We start from the raw sequence: 20,354 nt of genomic DNA, 5'->3' as shown, positions 1-20,354 counted from the left end.
TTTCATGCCTGAACTGAACCAAGGTTTCAGGCAGGTGTCAGATGTTCTGGTGTAGCGGAGTATTCCTCTAGTGCCATAAGCACCTAGAGGCAGGAATAACAGACAAAATCAGGAACACATTTCTGACATTTATTATAAATACTAATGGAATATAGTGTTTCACAGAAATTCACTTTATGAGCAACATTTTTCAGTAATAATCATTAGTAAATGAGGGAATCCCTAATTATGCTTATCTCTTCTACTAGTTGAGTGGATACATACTCAAAAGACAACAATAGTACAAAACCTGAACATTTAACAAAACCACTCAGGGTAGAAATAAATACACTTGAAAAATAGAGAAAATATTTTTATTTATTTGTTATATAGTTTTATGTCCTTTTTCAGAGATATTTTTGTACTAAGATTGGGTTATGAGGCATTTCCTATAACTCTAACTCATACTTCATTTTTTTAATTAGGCACAATAGTAATTTCTTAAGATAAGACATGGAGTAAATATAATTTCATAGTTTCTAATTTTGTTGTGTAAATTAAAATTAAACTGTACTGAACAGTTAATCAGGTATCAAGTTTAGCAAAGTTTAACTTACACAGTTTGGCATGCAGTAAATTCTATGTAAATTACACATAACAGATTTAAAACTCAGCAGGATTTATTTTGTTTAATACAATATCTTCCTTTAACACAAATGTTAACAAGACCCTTAATGTTTAAAATTATGATCATGGAACTCAAACAAAAACAAAAATTTTAGTAACTAATCAGGTACTGATAGGTTAAGAAAAATGACTATATCTCAAAAGGAATTAGATACTATTGGTCAGGTATATATTATATAATCAGTTTTAGTTTTTTTTTTAGAAAACTCTCCTTCAAATGACACTATTCTAATTCCAGATAAAGGTCAAAGATATATATTTTTAAAAAAATTTTTCTATGGGATTCCTAGGTGTTGACTTCCCACAGAAGATTTTGGTCTGGCCATCATTGTGTTATAGGTTCTAGAAGTCTGTGGTTGAAACATTGAGTGTCCAGCCTTCTCTTTGTGTGGTCCGGATTTCAGGGTTAGGGAAGGTGAAGAGCATTGTACATCATAATGGAGAAAGGGAGAGAAAGAGAGAGAAACAAAGACACAAAGGAATAAATGCCTGCCATAGAGGCAGGTTGGGGGGGCGGACAGGTGACAGGAAGAATATGGTGATATTGGTGGTGGGAAAAACTGGTGAAGGGATGGTGTTGGAACATTGACTGAAACAGGATCATGAAAGCTTTGTAACAGTATCTTATGTTGATTCAATAAAAAAGAAGAAAAGAAGAAAAAAAATAAAAAGGAATAAAAAGAAGCCTGTGTTTACTTATTATTGTCATCGAAGACCAAAGGCTTGTCTTCTGAGTATGGAGGTGAGATGGGGTGGGGGTCAGAATTATCCTGCTAGAAAGATCTTCTTTAAAAGCTTTTCAGGTTCTTTTGTTGCATATTCACTTCCCAGCCAACATTCAGGCCCAAAACAGGCATAAACATTTAAAGTTGATTCATTACATAAGCCTCATATTATGGTAAGGAGTTCATAAGAATCTTGGCTTTGTAATTTCTTTCTAAACCATCAGATATAGGGTAAATAATTTCTTCACCTCTGACTGTGTATCTTATTTTGCGGTTTTCAAAGATGAGTAATTCTAATGCACCAAATATTATGCATGTTATGGTAGAAGAAGAGAGTTCAGTGACATAAACAGCACATGTGGTTCCATTGAGGGAACTACCAAAATGGATATCTACTACTCCAAATCTGTCGTTAGAATGGGCATCCATAATGAGCACTGCATTAGAAATCTGATTATGCTGCATATTTGAGCATGTTTCCTCAGAAAATGACTATCTTCCATAATAAAATATTTAGTATTTCTTCTTTGACAAACCAATGTGATCTCTTTCAGAATCAGACGACCACAAGGCATTCTGCTTTTGGTGAAGAGAATATATTTCATCCAAAAATGTACACATCCTTTAGAAAGTACAGGAGAATTTCTCCTTGGCCATACAAAAGAAACAAAAAGGAAGTGTTGTCAAAACATCCAAGACAGTAAAGATAGCGTTTTGTTGCTTTATGACATTGCAGTGAAAGATGATTCTGATGTAATTGCAAATAGTGTGGTATAAAATATTGGATGTTTGGGGTTAATTTCTTAGTTTTTAAGTAATCTTAAAATGAACACTGCATGAAAGATTGGTATTCACCAGGGTGCTTTTCATAGTCCAAACAAAATGTAAGAAATTTCATTAGCATTCTTTTTTTAGCCATAGAGATTTCTCTTCTATTAAAACATCTGCTGGGGTTAGAGAGATAGTACAGCAGGTAGGGTGCTTTCCTTGCATGCAGCCTACATGAGCTTGATCCCTGATATCACATATGATACTCTGAACACTGCCTGGAGTAATCACTCAGTACAGAGCCAGGAGTAACCCCTGAGCATTGTTGGGTATGTGGTCCAAAAATAAAAACAAAACCAAAAATAAAAACATCTGCTGGAACAAGGCACCTGTTCTCCACATTCTTCACAAAATACTTAATTCTAGTGACACTTTAAATTCTGCATAACCACCAACATTTGACTTGACTAAGAGATCAATTAGCAATCCTTTAGAATATAGAAACTTTGATACCAAATCAATATTAAACAACCTGATTTCTTTGATTAGTTGAGAGTACATAATCCTATTTCTCTTTGATTGATAAATGTTGTCTTCTACTGTAGATTTGTTTTCATCTTTATCTTTATCTGAAAAATGTATGCATACAAGTGTTATCTTCTTAATGCATTTCTTCTGGCAGGTATTCCTCTACATAAATTTCTTTTCAGGAAGTGTCTTCATTACTTTTTGGATAAATTTTGGTAGGTATTCCCTAGCTCATAATTTTTAATGACTATTTCTTCAAACAAACATGCAAAATCCAGAGGTTTAGTTAGCATGATAAATGGCTTTAAAAGTATTTCTCTGTAAATCATTAGTACCCTCAATCCTGTTACCCATATTTTGATTGTCATATCAAACATTTTATGTGTGATGACAAGGGTAATGATTTACTGTGAAGACAAAATGATTCTTGTATTTCATGAATCAGTTGCCATACAGTAATATTTTCTTCCCCAATGTCACTGTTTTGCTGATATTTCTTCAACCAAGATAGCAATTCTGAAAAGTTGAAACTAGTCAGGATTCCTCCATAGTAACTTCTTGAATCAATACACAACACCCTCTGACTGTTTTTTGAATATGCAGCCACAAGGATGGATTCTGGCAAACCTGTCTCTCTTATTACCACAACATATTCTTTGAGTATACTATTTGCCATCCTGGTAGATGTGGTGTCCAAGCTTCTGATGGAAGAAATATGTATGTGCATCAATGTAGGCAGAGTCAGGTTCACACTGTAAAGAAATTTCCCTTTGTGATGTCATAATTTATCCAAGAAGTGTCAAGTTTGCATGTCCTAGCTGTTTAACTATTACTCTCTTTTTCTGTCTTATAGGTCAGTAATATAAAGGATGTAACAGTACGTCTAATCACAGTTGAGACTAAAATATGTGTGTATTTTTCATTTCTGCATTTCATCTTAGCAGTAAATGTCAAAATGTATCACATATCTCTTCCCATGTTTCAAATATTTCAGCAAATAAAACTCTAATATTTATGCTTCTATGTGAAGAAACTGCTGCTAAGTTCATCCCAACTCACTGAGTCCCACAATTATCAGCCTTTCCTTGGTCAGGACCTTAAGGTACAGGTCACACAGATGAATGATAGTGGAAGAGTGACACCAGAAGGTCGCTAAGGCTGATCTTAACCAGGAAGTGAAAGACAAGTGTGCAGAGATGCTGGAACTTTTGGTAAAAGATGAGTGCCAGTCAAATATTGTCATATGTTCTGAGGAACAGTTCTTCAGTGTCAAAAATGGCATGATGTGATCCATGCTTTCTTGTCTCAGTCAGACCAATGATGTCGTACTTGATGTTCTGTGCTTGCATCATCAGGTCCTTGATGGATGCTTCCAATGTCAGCATACTTGTATTGAAAGTATAGACAGTCATTCTAGTCCTTCTTTTGTTTTGGCAGTCTAGTTTGTCCCTGAGATTTTATCAGCCTCTCCTTGCTCATCCTTAATGCTGCCATATTGGGGGCTCTTCCAGCGTCAGGGGGATGAGACCCACTGTTGTGACTGTTTTTGGCATATGGAATACGCCACGGGTAGCTTACCAGGCTCTGCCATGTGGTCCAGATACTCTTGGTAGCTTGTCGGGCTCTCCGAGAGGGATGGAGGCTTTTAGAGCTGCCTCTAATCGTCCTTACAGGTGTTCCCATGGTTCACACCATATTTGAACCCCATCAAATATGGTGTGGTAATTATGGAAAATGAGTATTAAGTTTACTATGGTGTGTCCTGGTACCTGGCTCACCTCCACTACCCAGCCACCGTGCCACTTCAGGCCGCTTTCCAGACACTTAGGCTGAGTCTCACGCATGAGTGAAGCCCCACAGAACCAGGTAAAGCAGAACTTTGTGACCTTGGACTCCAGGCTCAACGGGACCCAGAAACAGAGATCCTCTGCCTGCTTCCCCCAATCTCTGGCACCCCAGGGGTCACACCCAGATGACCCACCCGACCGGTTACAGATAATACCTCATTGGATGACCTCCACTACCTCCACTACCCAGACACCGCCACACTCCAGGCCGCTTTTTGGACATTCGGGCTGAGCCTCACGCATGAGTGAAGCCCCACAGAACCAGGTATAGAAAAAGTGATAGCTACAACTTCCATAAATTTAACCTTAAATCCAGCCTGAGGACAATCTTATCAATGTACTAAGTCTGAGCACAGTGGGTTATACCGAGAGTATCCTGACCACACGGCAAAGCCTTGCAAGCTACCCATGGAATATTTGATATGCCAAAAACAGTAACAACAAGTCTCACAGTGGAGACGTTACTTGTGCTCGCTCAAGTAAATCAATGAGCAATGGGATGACAGTGATACAGTGATACTAAGTCTGACTCATGCAGAATCCTAAACCTACAAATTACCAAATTTCACAATAACCCAATACTCCACTTCCCTTTTTATCTTGCAACACAGCAATACTTCCCACCTACACTCTATCACTTGATCACTTGACATTCTGTTACTCATTGATTTGCTCAAGCGGGCGCCAGTAATGTCTCCATTCATCCCTGTCACGTGCCCCTGCAACCCAATGGCATCTGCTCGCTCCAGGAACACAAAGAGCCTCAATCCATTTGTTCAGGGTCTTGACCAAGAAGTCTGATCATCTCATAGGTGGGCGGCCACACGTTCTTTTGATGTCCCGTGGAATCCAGAATGTAACGGCTCTAGTTCAGTGGTTGTCTTCAAATCGTTTGTCTTCAAATTGTAACAATAATGGGCCTCATTCCGCTGACCTAAACTCTATACAATCTATTATTCTAAAACCAGTCCTAGGGGGCTGGAGCAATAGCACAGCGGGTAGGGCGTTTTCCTTGCACGAGGCCGACCCGGGTTCGATTCCCAGCATCCCATATGGTCCCCTGAGCACCGCCAGGAGTAATTCCTGAGTGCATGAGCCAGGAGTAACCTCTGTGCATCGCCGGGTGTGACCCAAAAAGCAAAAAATAAATAAATAAATAAAACTAGTCCTAATCCAAATCTTAAATCATACTAAACCTGATTTTTGTTGATACCAAAATAACTAGTTCTCATAAATTTGGTGATCTGTCTATACTTAACTGCCATTATTGATAATAAACAAAGGAAAATCTAACACCAATAACCTCCAAATGAAACAATAACCCTAGATTGAGGTTATTTCTACCGATATATTAAACTAAGCCCATCAGAGGCATAAACCAGCCCATTAGCCAAAATTTAACAATCGCCTAATATTTCACTTCCTTTTCTTTTGAACACTGCAATATCTAACACCATATCCCTACACAAAAACTAACCCTTACTTAGTCCTAATTGTAACACTACTCAAGAGTTAATCTGCCTTTACTGATGTAAAGTGACCAATTATGATTAATTTAATGATCTTTATCGAATTAACTTCCATTTTTGAGAATCAGCACAAAAATGGTAAGACATAAAACCCCAAAAAATGTAATTTTTACCCTAGACTCAAGCTTATTCATAATATAATGATTAACTTGATAAAATAGCAGCAGAAAGTTACCAATTAGCACAATATTAATTATTTTCCGATCTTCACATCAGCCTTTATTAGGAAGAGAGCATACTTAATAACTAAACCTTACAAATGTGTAACCCTAACCCTAGTTCTAATCCTAATCCCAAAATAACCCATAGTAAACCAGGCTTTCACTTAAACCAAAATAGTACCAATTTTCCTAAAATTAGTGATCTTTCTATACTTAAAATTTATTATTTTTACTTTTATTTATATAAAAAATTATTTTTTGCAAATGACCACAGAGCTCCTGGTGGCCAAAGACCTCCAGAGCCTAGCCACAGCCATGCTCAAGGCCCTTCTCCACACGTTCGGATGAGCCTCACGCGTAAATGTACCAGCAGAGGAACCCAGGTGTGTGGGACCGGGGCTGAGACCTCCAAGCCAGCTTGGATCAGGACTGGGTCTCTTCCGTCCAGATTTCCCATTTTCCATTAGCTAGGCAGACACACCCAGTGATTGCCCCTGTCCAGATTTCCCATTTTCCATTAGCTAGGCAGACACACCCAGTGATTGCCCCCGGCGCCATGTAATTCCACCAACAGCCAACATCCAGAGACTATAAAACCAAGCTCCCTGATGCTTCCAACATCTTATAGCCTACTTCTCCCTCTGGGAGAAATTAGCAAGCTACAGAGAGTTTCCTGCCCACATGGGAGAGCCTCGCAAACTCCCCATGGTGTATTCATATGCCAAAACCAGTAACAAGCTGGGTCTCATTCCCCTGACCCTGAAAGAGCCTCCAATGCGGCATCGTTGGGAAGGATGAGTAGAGAGAGGCTTCTAAAATCTCAGGGCTAGGACAAATGGAGACGTTACTGAGACCACTGGAGAAATTCAATGATCAACGGGATGATGATGATGATGATGATGATGATGATGATGATGATGATGATGATGATGATGATGATGACGACCACAGATCACAATCACGATCACGAAATCCCGAAATTAATCATCGATTTCGGGCTCAGTAACCTCTAATTCGTCCTTTCCCTGAGATCATAGAAGTCTCTCTCGACTCAGCCCTTCCAACGATGTCACACTGGAGGCTCTTTCAGGGTCAGGGGAATGAGATCCAGCTTGTTTCTGGATTTAGCATATGAATACACCATGGGAAGCTTGCAAGGCTGTCCCATGTGGACAGGAAACTCTCAGAAGCTTGCCAGTTTCTCCCAAAGGGGGAAGTAGGCTAAAGATATCACGCAGCCCCTTCGCAGCTGTGCGCTTCTGGGAGCTCGCTTTTAAGTCTCTGGATGTTGGCCGTTGATGGGATTACACACACCTGGGTTCCTCTGCCGGTACCTTCATGCATGAGGCCCATTTGAATGTGTGGAGAGGGGCCTCGAGCATGACTGTAGCTAGGTTCCGGTGGTCTTTGGCCGCTGGGAGCTCTCCTCAGGGTGGGGAGGGAAGCTGAAGCCCTTCGAGGGGCCCTGGGGAAGACAGCCAGGCGTGCGGACAAGATGACCACAGATAAAGCTAAAATATAAAAGCTGCAAAAACTTAACCCTAAACCTAACCTGAGGCAAATTCCATCATAAAACTAAACCTACTAAGAAGCCCCAAATTGATAGTTACACAATAATTCACTTTCCTTTTTATATTGGACAACATCAGTACATAACCCTAAGTCCTGCACAAACTCTAACACTTGGTCAAATCCTAATTCTATCCCACTGAAAGTCCAACCATTACTGATGCCAAATCTAATAAGTATCCTAAATTTAAGATATTGCTATACTTAACTTTTATTTTTCAGAATTAGCACGGAAAAAATTAATAAATATAACCTCAACAAACCTAACCCTTATTCTATTCTGTGACCAATCCTATCAATTAATATGCCTGACCCTTGCACAGGCAAAAACCTGCCAGTTAGACCAATTTTAACAATTGGCCAATACTTCATTTTGCTTTTTATCTTGGAATACAGCAATGTTTAACACTTAAACCCTACACAGTCTCTAACACTATTCTTTATTCTAACACTAACTCATAATTAACCTGACCTTTGCTGAGACCAAAAACAACCAATTTAACTTTAGTGATATTTATATATTTAACTTTCATTATTGAGAATTGACACAAAAATATAACACCCAAAAACTTCAAAAACCTTAAACTTTACCCTATTCTGAAGGCTAATCCTATCAGTATACTAAATCTTACCGACCAGAGATCTACATCTACCAATTACCTCAAAATTAGCAATCTGCCAATACTATAATTCCTTTTTCCTTATCTTGAAACACAGGAATATGCAACACATAAATCCTTTACAACCCTTAACGTATACTCTAGTTCTATCTATTCTAATCCTATCCCTAACCAATAATAGACCTGAAAAATTACCAATTTCCCTAAATTTAAGATAGTTCTATGCTTAGCTTTCATTTTGCAGAATTTAAAACAGAAAAATAGCTAATAATTAAAACCTCCATAGACCTAACTCTAGCTTGAGGTTAATTCTTTCAATATACTAAGCTCAACTCATGCAGGTGCATAAACCTACCAATTAGCCCAAATTTAACGTTTGCCCAAAATTTCACTTACTGTTTCTATCTTGGAATACAGCAATACTTATATTGAAATCCTATTTAATCCCTCTCCCTAAACTTTCACCAAATCTTAATATGAATCTAAATCCTAACCCTAATTCAATGTAAGCCTAACCTTAATTGATGCCCATTACTACCAAGTTTCATAAATAAGACATTTTCTTACTTCACATTCATTTCATAGAATGAAAACAGGAAAAGATAACACCAAAAATACCCCAGAAAAATAATGTCAGGCTCAACTTAGATTAATTTTATCATTAAACTGAGGCTCAGGCTAATGTTATGATTAAACTAAGCCTGAACCAAACAGAGGTATAAACCTACCAATTAGCCCAAATTTATCAATCCCCTAACACTTTATTTCTCTTTTTATTTTGGAACATAACCTTACTAAACACCTAAACACTACCATAGCTTTACTAAGCACCTAACCACTACACAATCCAAACTTAAACTCCAGTGAATTCTAGTACTAAACCTAACCTATAGTTAGACTGACATTTTCTGAGGCCGAAAAAGAAACCAGATTTACTCAAATTTAATGATCTTTCTATAATTAAAACTGTAATTTTTACAATAAGTATGAAAAAATCAATACTAATGTCTCCTCAAATATTCTGGGTTTAATACTGTCATTATACTAAAGCTGATCCAAGTAGAGGTCTAAGTCTATTAGTTAGCTAAAAATTATAAATTATCCAAGACTTCATTTTTTATCTTATACCAGAGGAAAATTTCACATCCAAACTCTACCAATTAGGGGCTGGAGGTAGGGCGTTTGCCTTGCACGCGGGTAGGGCATTTGCCTTGCACGCGGCTGACCCGGGTTCTAATCCCAGCATCCCATATGGTCCCCTGAGCACCGCCAGGGGTAATTCCTGAGTGAAGAGCCAGGAGTAACCCCTCCCTTTGCATCGGCGGGTGTGACCCAAAAACCAAAAAAAAAATACTCTACCAATTAATCTTAACACTAAACCACAGTAGGTCTGACCTTATAGATGCCAAAAGCTACTCTTTTTTTCTAAATTTAATACTATTTCTTTTACTTAATTTTCACTTTTGAAAAACAACACAGAAACAGCTGACATATAATACTTCAAACACCTAACCTAGCCTGATAGCTAGTCCTATAATTCAAATAATGACCAAGTAGAGGCATAAACCTAGCAATAGCCAAAAATATAATAATTTCCAAATACTTCTCTTCTTTTTTTGCTTTTTGGGTCACACCCAGCGATGCACAGGGGTTACTCCTGGCTTATGCACTCAGTAATTACCCCTGATGGTGCTGGAGGTACCATATGGGATGCTGGGAATTCGAACCTGGGTCAGCTGCGTGCAAGGTGCTGTGCTATTGCTCCAGCCCCACGTCTCTTTTTTCTTGAAACACAATATTTAAATCATAAAAAATCCCTAATCCTAACCCTAGACCTAATTCTAATTCTAAAATCAATCATACTAAACCTGACCTTTCTGGTGCCCCAAAATACCAATTTGTCTTAATTTAATAATTCTTATAACTAACCTTTATATTTAAGGATCAGCACAGAGCAATCTGATGCCTAAAAATAATATATATGTATATATATATATGTATCCTATCGTTATATTAAATCTGACAAAGTAGAAGAATAAACCTACCAATCAGGAAAAATTTAACAGTCATCCAATGCTTCACTTCCCTTTTTTCTTGAACACAGAAAGTCTTAATAACTAAACCCAAAAGGATCCCTAATGTTAACATTAGTCCTTGTCTCAATCCTGAACTTTTTTTTTTCCATTTTGGGTCACACACCGTGATGCACATGGGCAATTCCTGGCTCATGCACTCAGGAATTACTCCTGGTGGTGCTCAGGGGACCATAGAGTATGCTGGGAATCGAACCTGAGTCGGCCGTGTGCAAGGCAAACGCCCTACCTGCTGTGCTATTGCTCCAGCCCCAACAATCCTAAACTTAATATAATGGTCTTTCTATACTTAACTGTCATTTTGGAAGTCAATATAGGAAAAATGTAAGACTTATAGTCCCCACAAATGTACCCCTAATACTAGCCTGAGTCAAATCCTATCATTATACTAGGGCTGACCCAAGTAGAGGTATAAACTCACCAATTAGCTGCAAAAAATAAAATCACTCAATGCTTCACTTCCCATTTTAACTTAGAACAAAGATTAAACACATAAACCCTACACAATTCCTAACCCTAATCTTAATCCAAATTCTTACTCAAATACGTAGTTAACCTAATATTTACTTATGCATAAATATATCAATATTCCTATGTTTAATGACCTTTCTACAATTACCTTTTATTTTTAACAATGAACACAGAAAGTACTAACATCTAAAACATCCACAAACCTAACCCTAATTCTAGCCTGAGGTTGATCCTATCATTATAATAATTCTGACCAAAGCATAGGCATAAAACTACCCTTTAGCTCAACATTAACAGTTGCCAAATACTTCACTTCCTGTTTCATGTTTAAATACAGCCTTATGTAATACCTAAAATTTACACAATTCCTAACCATAACCCTAAACCTAATCTTAATTGCAACCCTAATTCATAGTAAGCCTGCTTTATCCTAAACCTTCCAATTTATTTAGATATAATGATCTTTCTATACATCACTATCATTTCTTAGAATCAACACAAGAAAAATAACAATGCCTAAAAATTCCACAACAGAACCCTAATTCTAGTGTTGATGTCGGTGGGCCCCACGGGTGACTTACGTGAAGCGGGGAGGAGAAAGACGGTCACTTTCTCTCCAACCACCTCAAACACCCGGTACCCAGGGTTACTGGGTTCTTGTCTTGCTCGCGGAAAAGAATTTCAGGAGTAGACAAGCAGTGAGGTAACAGATTTTATTTTAGAAGGTCTTAGGGAAGGGGGAAGGGATAAGTGGAAAAGAAAAACAGCAGGAGTAACACGCTCAAGAAGAACGCGGGCTTCTCCAATGGTGGAGAGAGCCCTACACACATCCTAGCACTGGACATGAAAGCATGAAAATACACATCTCAAGGGGGAAGATGCGGGTGACACATGTGCTCGGGCACCACATGTGCTCGGCTACGTGGGCACAGGCAGCACATGGGCTCAGGCAGCACATGCGTGCACTTCCTTTGTTCAAGGTGGCCTTTATAGGGTTTCTTCAACCTGCCCCCACGTGGGGGCTTCTTCTCAGGTAAAAGTCCGTTGCTAAGGAGGTTACCAGGGAGGCTGGGTCTTCTTTAGGCTGGGTCACATTTTAATCAGATTAAGGGAGAGGTCGATAGAATTCCGGAACTTCATGGGGAGGGGTCCAACCTCCTCAGGGTCTGCTGAAGGTCTTATCAGATCTGTTTTCTGTATCCACAGGGTGGGTCAGTCTCAGGATTCTCCTTCATAGGACTTTGTTAATCTAAGTTTCATTGTCAAGGGCCTTTTCCTATCTACCTGCCTACATCAGTGTGAGGGTAATACAAAGCCTTACCAAAAAGAAGACATAAACTTACCAATTAATAATTACCTGATACTTTACTTCCTGTTCTACTTGGAATACAGCCTTACTTAACACCTAAATTCTATATGATTCCTAACCCTATTCTAATCCTAACCCTAACCCATAGTTCACCTACTTTTTCCGATGCCCCAAAACAACCAACTTACCTGTATATAAAATGATCTTTACATGGTTTCATTTGTGAGGATCAACAAAGAAAAGTCTAACACCTAGAAATTAAAAAAACAAAAATATAACTGTTATCTTAGTCCTATAGCTAATACTATAGTTATAGTAGTAATGACTAAGAGGCATAAATCTATTAATTAGACCAAATTTAACAACCTAAATCTATACTAAATTACATACAATCCTTAATTATAATCTTAATGTAAACATAACCCATAATAACTTTTTCATAGTAACTGAACTTTTTTGATGCCAAAAGTGACCAATTAACCAAAATTTAGTCTTTATATACTTAAATTTTTTATTTTGAATGTAGAAAACCTGACAGCTAAAAACTGAAGCAAAATAACCCCTAACCTAGCCTGAAGGCAAATCTATAATTTTATTAAACCTGCCAAAGCAGAGGCATAAAACTAACAATTAGTTCTTTAATGTTATCTCAATATTTCACTTCAGTTCTTTTTAATATTGGGACACAGCAGTAGTAAGCACTACACTCTACAGTCCCTAACCATAACCCTATGACTAATTCTAATCCTAAACCTAACCTGTAGTACATCTGACTTTTTCTGATGTCAAAACTACCAATTTTACTAACTTTAATGATATTTCTATAATTTGCATTCATTTCTAAGAGCAAAAACAGAAAAAGTTAAAACATAATCCCTCCACAAACCTAACAATAATACTAGCCTTAGGGAAATGTTATCAATAATCTTAGCCTAAACCAAGCAGAGGCATAAACCTACTAATTATCCAAATTTACAAATTGTCTAAAACTTCACTTTACATTCATTCTTGGAACACAGAAGTACTTAACACCTAAAACCTATTAAATCCCTAACCCTAACATTAGCCCTAACTGTAAATTATTGTAAGCCCCACCTATCCTGATGCAAAAAAAAATGTACATTTTCCTAAATTTAATGATCTTTCTATTGAGAAATAGAGAAAACAAAGACAGTGCCATGGCAGGCTCATAAAGGAGTCAGAAGAAGCTAGGCCTAGGTTTCAGTTTAAGAATTCTGGGAATTGAGTGCAGGTTCCTGGAATTGAGTTAGGATACCCCCAAAGTAAGATAGCCATGGTGAGGTCAACTAGAGTTACCAATCAGATGCAGGTAGAAATGCCCGTCGTCCCCCCCACCACCACATAACTCTTTTTTTTTATCCTTTTATTGAATCACCATGTGGAAAGTTACAAAGCTTTCAGGTTTAAGTCTCAGTTATACAATGCTCGAACACCCATCCCTTCACCAGTGCACATATTCCACCACCAAGAATCACAGTATACCTCCCCACCTCCCCCCCACCTCCCCAGCCCCCCACCCCGCAAGTGTAACTGGTAAATTTCACTTTACTTTCACTTTACTTTGATTACATTCAATATTTCAACAAAAAATTCACTATTATTGATTTGGAGTTTCTCCCCCCTAAAGTCGACCTGCCGAAAAGAAAGCATTTGATAATTTGTTCTCCATTGCTGAGAATGAAGAGATATGAGGTCGAGAGGCCACACTAGCAGCCGCATGGTTTTGGATTTCTGTATTTTAGTATTTTAGTAACTGTATCCTAAATCATAGTATACCTGTGCATTACTGATGTCAAAACTACCTATTTAGCAAAATTTAATTTTCTATACTACACTATCGTCTTTGAGCATGAACACAGAAAAAGCCATCAACTAAAATATCTACAACATAATCATAACCCTAACCTGATGCTAATCATTATATTATATGAAGCTTGATCCCTGCATAGACAAAAAAATGAGCTACCCCAAACTCAACAATCATCCAATACTTTACTTCCATTTTCATCTTGAAACACAGAAGTACTTAACACCTAAAACAGACACAATCCTAACCCTAACTCTAGCTCTAATCCTAACCCAATGAAAGCCTGATCTTTTCTGATGCCAAAATCAACGAAGCTACCTATAATTTTTTTTTTCGTTTTGGGTCACACCCGGCAATGTACAGGGGTTACTCTTGGCTCTGCACTCAGGGAATCACTCCTGGCAGTGCTCAGAGGACCATATGGGATTCTGGGAATTGAACCCAGGTTGGCCATATGCAAGGCAAACGCCCTCCCCACTATGCTATCGCTCCAGCCCCCAGAAGCTACATAAATTTAATGATCTTTCTATATTTAACTTTATTTGTTGAGAACCAGCAGGAAAAAAAGTCACCTAAAAACTCAATAAAAGTAACACTTGCCTGTAAAAAACTAAGGCACGCCAACCAATACTTCACTTTGCTGGAGTACAGTTAAACCTAATGCCTTACCCAACAAAACCATATCATTTGTCATCATTTTAATCTTAATACTAACCTATAGTATACCGGACTGTAAAAAATACAAAGGACAGGACATGCATGCAGAGAGGGTTGATGTGTGATGATGTGTTATTCATGGGCTCTTGGGTCAGTTCTCTCGAGCCACTGTGTATGGACCAGATAGGGATGGCTCCTCCTTGTGCTCTACTTCTGTGTGTGCCATTGTGCTCTCTTCTGTCTGTCACTCTATCTCTGTCTCTGTCTCTGTAGTCTCTCCTCTGGTCTCTTCCAACCTCTCTCTGTCTCTGCTTCTGTGTCTTCTCTCTTGCTTCTGTGTCTTCTCTCTGTCTGTCTTCTCCTGTGTCTTCTGTCTTGCCTTTATATCTTCTCTCCACTTCAGTCTCTTCTCCTTGTTTCTGTCTTACGTCTCCCGCTTCTGTCTTGCCTCTGCCCTTCTCCCCTTACAGTCTTAGTTTATATAACACTTAGATATGGTGGTGACACAAAGGTGGGTTGAACATTAATAAATCAACAAAGAGGGGTAAGACCATTTTCTTCAGGAGATTTACAAAATCTCATCTAAGGAAATGACTCCAGATTACTAGGAGATCCACTCAAGGGTGATTTCCAAACAAGGTTGTGTCGCTTTCTTCCTTCCTCAGCTAGTAATCCACTTAAATAGTTATAGTAAATTTACTTCTAATATTTCTAGAAATGTCCTTCTGTATGACAACAGTAAGAGATATATCAGACTTAAAGTTTGATTTTTCCTGAGGATATTCACTATATATTCCAGACCACAGTCCTTAGGCCAGGTTAGTCTTCCTAACAAAATCAGGGTTCTAGTCTTGTCGTTACTGTTGGATCATGACAGCATTTGTCTATGACCATGTTCTCAACTTGCAGTTGAGTATTGTGGCAACTTAGCCTGGCCCTTTTCAATGCCAGGGTCGCGCACAGCCTGCCCTGGGTCCATTCTGTCCTTCGTCGGGACCCTGCTTTTGGGGTGCTAGGAACTAAGGGCAACTGATTTGAGAAAGCAGATGCCCAAGAGTAAATATTATTGGAATCAGTCAGCTCCTAAGTTACAAAGCATAATATTAACTGTCTTCCTGTGTCCATACAGAAAGGACATTGCTTTAAGGTAAACTAAGTTACCTGCAGCAAGGCTGGAAGGACAAACCCAATGTTATCCTACACCTGACCATTGCTTATGGCAAAAATAAGAATTTTGCAAAATTTAATGATCTTTTAATATTTCACTATGAGTTTTGAGGATCAACAGAGGTAAAGCAAACACTTAGAATATTTACAAATGTAATCTTATCCATAGCCTGGAAAAAAATCTTATCATTACGGTGCTGGAGCAATAGCAAAGTGGGTAGGGTGTTTGCCTTGTATGTAGATGACCCGGGTTCTATTCCCAACATCCCATATGGTCTCCAGAGCTCCACCAGGAGTAATTCCTGAGTGCAGAGTCAGGAGTAACCCCTGTGCATCATCAGGTGTGACCCAAAAAGCAAAAAGAAAAACAAAAACAAATAATCCTTATAATTATTAGAAGTTTGACACAAGAATAATCCTATACCTACCAACTAGCCAAAACTTAACCATTACAAAATACTTCACTTTCTGTTTTATCTTATAATAATTATACTTTACACCAAAATGCTACACAATCCCTAGACCTAACCCTTGCTCTAATTCTAATCCTAACTTACCTTACTGCAACCCTGAACTCTTCTGAAGTCCCAAAAAACAAATTTACCTAGATTTAATGATCTTTCTATGCTTAACTTTCATTTTTGAGTATCAATACAGAAAAAGCTGATACCTAAAATCTAAAAAAAATTGTAATTCTTACCCTAGAATGAAGGAAATCCTATCATTATACCAAGACTGATTTGGTAGAAATATAGATATAGCAACCGTTGTCCAGTCCTGAAACCTAGTCATGAGCAGCTTTGTATGGCTCTATCTCACAGTGATTGAATAAATTTTTTAATTAAAAAATACAGACATATCAATTAGGCCTAATTTAACAACTGCCCAATACTTCACTTTGCATTTTATCATGGACCAGAACATGTAAAAACTGCACAAAACTATAGCCTTAATCTCAGTCATAACTCTAACCCGTAGTAGGCCTGCCATTAGTCGAAAACTACTAACTTCCCAAAATTGAATTACCTTTTTTACTTCACTATCATTTTGAGAATCAACACACAAAAATGAAACACCTAACATGTCAATAAATATAGCCCTAGCCTGCCACACATTCTATAATTATATTAATCATGTAACTAATCATATCACTAACCCTAACTTCATGTTAATGCTATCATTATACTAATCCTTACCTTAGCATAGACATAAACTTAAGCCTGACCTCGTATCAGCATACACCTAGCAAATAGTCCAAATATTACTGTGGGGTCCCCCCTGCAGGTGTCATCCTGTCCCACAGGGAGGACCCTTCCTGGGGCTAAGGAGGGGACACAGCCAAATGAACAGCCACAGACACAGAAAGCAGCAAGGAGGAAGAGAGAGTTTATTCTACTAGCAGCTACTACTTATACCTTTTCAGCTGGGGGAAAATGGTGTCTGGACCCACATACAAATGCAGATTGACATGTCCTTTTGTTACAGGCATAGGCTATTGAGAAACAAATGGCGACCATAGTGGCAACCTTGCTACAAGCCTCTGTTAGAATCAGAGAGCCAGGAGGTCTGACTAGGAAAGCAGTTCCCTGCATATTACAATCATCCAATACTTCCTTTTTTATTATTGAGATCAGTAATAGTTAATATCTAAATCCCACAATCCTTAACCTTAAACCTACCCCTAATCCTAAACATAACCTATAGTATGCCTAACCATTACTGATGGCAAAACAACCAATTTTCCAACCTTTAATAAACTATTTGTACTTCCCTGTCATTTTTGAGAGTCAACAATGAAAATTTAAGCACCTAAATTGTTCAAATATGTAATCTCGGGCTGGAGCAATAGCACAGTGGGTAGGGCATTTGCCTTGCACGCGGCCAACCCGGGTTCCATTCCCAGCATCCCATATGGTCCCCTGAGCACTGTCAGGGGTAATTCCTGAGTGCAGAGCCAGGAATAACCCCTGTTCATCGTCGGGTGTGACCCAAAAAGCAAAAAAAAAAAAAAAAAAAAGATATGTAATCTCAACCCTAGCCAGACACCATTCCTATCATTATACTAAGATAGATCCAAGCATAGGCACAAAACTACCAAGTAGTTAAAACTTAACAATCACCCAACACTTCTCTTTTCTCTTAATCTTGGAACACATCAATACTTAATACCTACAACCTGCACAGTCCCTAACTCTAACTCTAGCTCTAATACTAATCCTAACTCTAAACCACTGTAAGACGGACATTTTCTGATGACAAAAAATAAGAATTTAACTAAATTGAATTATCTTCCTATACTTAAATTTCATTGTTAAAAATCAGCACAGAAAAAGATGAAACCTAAAAACTCAAAATAGATAGCACTTATCCTAGTTTCAGGTTACTCCTATCTTTATACTAAGTCTGACAAAGTAGAGACATACAGTCCCCTAATACTTCACTTCCCTGGAGTACATAAACACTCAACACCTCTCCAAATCCCTAGCCATAATCCTAGCCCTACTAAAATCCCAACCCTAACCCATAGTATGCCTGTATATTACTGATGGCAAACAGATATCAATCTTTCAACAATGAATGATATCTCTTTACTTCACTATCATTTTAAAGAATAAGTACAGAAAATCAGTCTCATAAATTTTTGACAAATATAATCCTAACTGTAGCCCAATACTAATCCTATCATCATAGTAAGCCTGATATAAGCATCAGCATAAACCTACTAACTAGCCAAACTATGGCAATCATCCAATCTTTCATTTGCCTTTATTACTTGGAACATAATAATACTTAACACCTAAAGTCTACTGAATCCTGAACCCTAAACCAAGCTCTATTCTTAATCCTACCCTGACTCGTTGAAAGCCTGACCTATTCTGATGCCAAATCAAAGAGCTTACCTAAATTCAATGTAATTTCTACACTTCATTTTTATTTTTGAGAATCAGCACTAAAAAATGTTGACACCTAAAAACTCAGAAAACATAATCTTGCCCTACTCTGAAGGTTAATCCTATTATTAAACTAAGACAAAAATAGCTGCATAAAGCTAGCAATTAGGTCAAGCTAAACAATTGCCATATATTTCACATCCATTTCTATCCCAGAGCATTGGAATACTTAATATCTAAACCTTTAAGAATTGCTAACCCTAACCTTAGTCCTAATTGTAATACTACCCCTAACCCAGAGTAAGCTTGACCTTCCTTGATGCTACTAACTAACGTTTAATTTAATTTCCTAAATTAAACGATGCCCCTGTAATTTGCTATCATTTTTTAGATTCATCAAGAAAAAAACTTAAAATTTCCAAAAGAGTAACCCTAACTATAGCTTGAGGATATTCCCATCAGGATATTGGCCCAAGCAAAGGTATAAAATTACCAATATCCCAATATTAACAATTGTCTAATAATTTACTTCCCTTTTTTTAACTTTGAAGACAGCAAAACTTAACACCTAAATAATAAAGTCCCTAACTTTAACTCTAGTCCTACCCTAAAAACAGTAAACCTGACCTTTTCTGATGCCAAGACCAATTTATCTAAATTTAATAATCTTTATATACTTAAATTTCTTTAATGAGATCCATCAGAGAAATATATCACTTGTATCACTTGTCATCCCGTTGCTCATCAATTTGCTTGAGCGGGCGCCAGTAACATCCCCATTCATGCCTGTTTCATGCTAGTGTAGCCCAATGGCATCTGCTCACTCCAGGAACATGAAGAGCATCAAACTCTTCATTCAGAATCTTGACGAAGAAGTCTAACCATCTTGTAGGTGGGCTGGCAGGTGTCTTTTGACTTCCCGTGGAATCCAGTCGGTAATGGCTCTAGTCCAGTGGTCATCTCCAGATCACATTACGTGTCCAGCCCATCTGATTTTTGACACAGAAAAATATGATACTTAAAAAAAAAACCCTAACCTGAAGGCTAATTTTATTATTTTATGCCTGAACAAGTAGAGGCATAAACCTACCAATCTGATCAAATTTAACATTAACAATCACTGAATTCTTCATTTCCCCTTCTATTCTGGAGCAATACAATACTTCCTTAACTCCTACACAAGTCCTAAACCTAACCTTGGCCGTAATCATAATACTAAACTTAACATGCCAAATCTGGCTTATATGTATGAAAAAAGTAAAAATTTACTAAAATTAATGATTTTTCTATACTTAACGTTCATTTTTTTAATGAATACCAAAAAATAACACCTGAAACTCCCACAAACCAAATACAAACCCAAGCCTTAGGTTAATCATATTAATCTAATAAGCTTGTCCTAAGAAGAGTCATAACTGGTGAATTTGCCCCAAATTAACAATTTCCCCATACTTAAGTTCACTTTTTATCTTAGAACAGAGTAATACTTAACACATATATCAACACAATACCTAACCCTAATCCT

General features: G+C 37.8%; 1 pseudogene; it reads right to left on the bottom strand.

The window, feature by feature from the left end:
- Positions 1 to 1,431: 1,431 nt before the first annotated feature.
- Positions 1,432 to 19,962, bottom strand: LOC101549023 (rab proteins geranylgeranyltransferase component A 2-like; annotated as a pseudogene).
- Positions 19,963 to 20,354: the final 392 nt, after the last annotated feature.

The sequence above is a fragment of the Sorex araneus genome, chromosome X (genome assembly GCF_027595985.1).
Source record: "Sorex araneus isolate mSorAra2 chromosome X, mSorAra2.pri, whole genome shotgun sequence".
In the NCBI taxonomy this organism is placed as follows: domain Eukaryota; kingdom Metazoa; phylum Chordata; class Mammalia; order Eulipotyphla; family Soricidae; genus Sorex; species Sorex araneus.
Note: the sequence above shows the minus strand (reverse complement) of the source record. Positions and strands in the feature narration are given on the sequence as shown.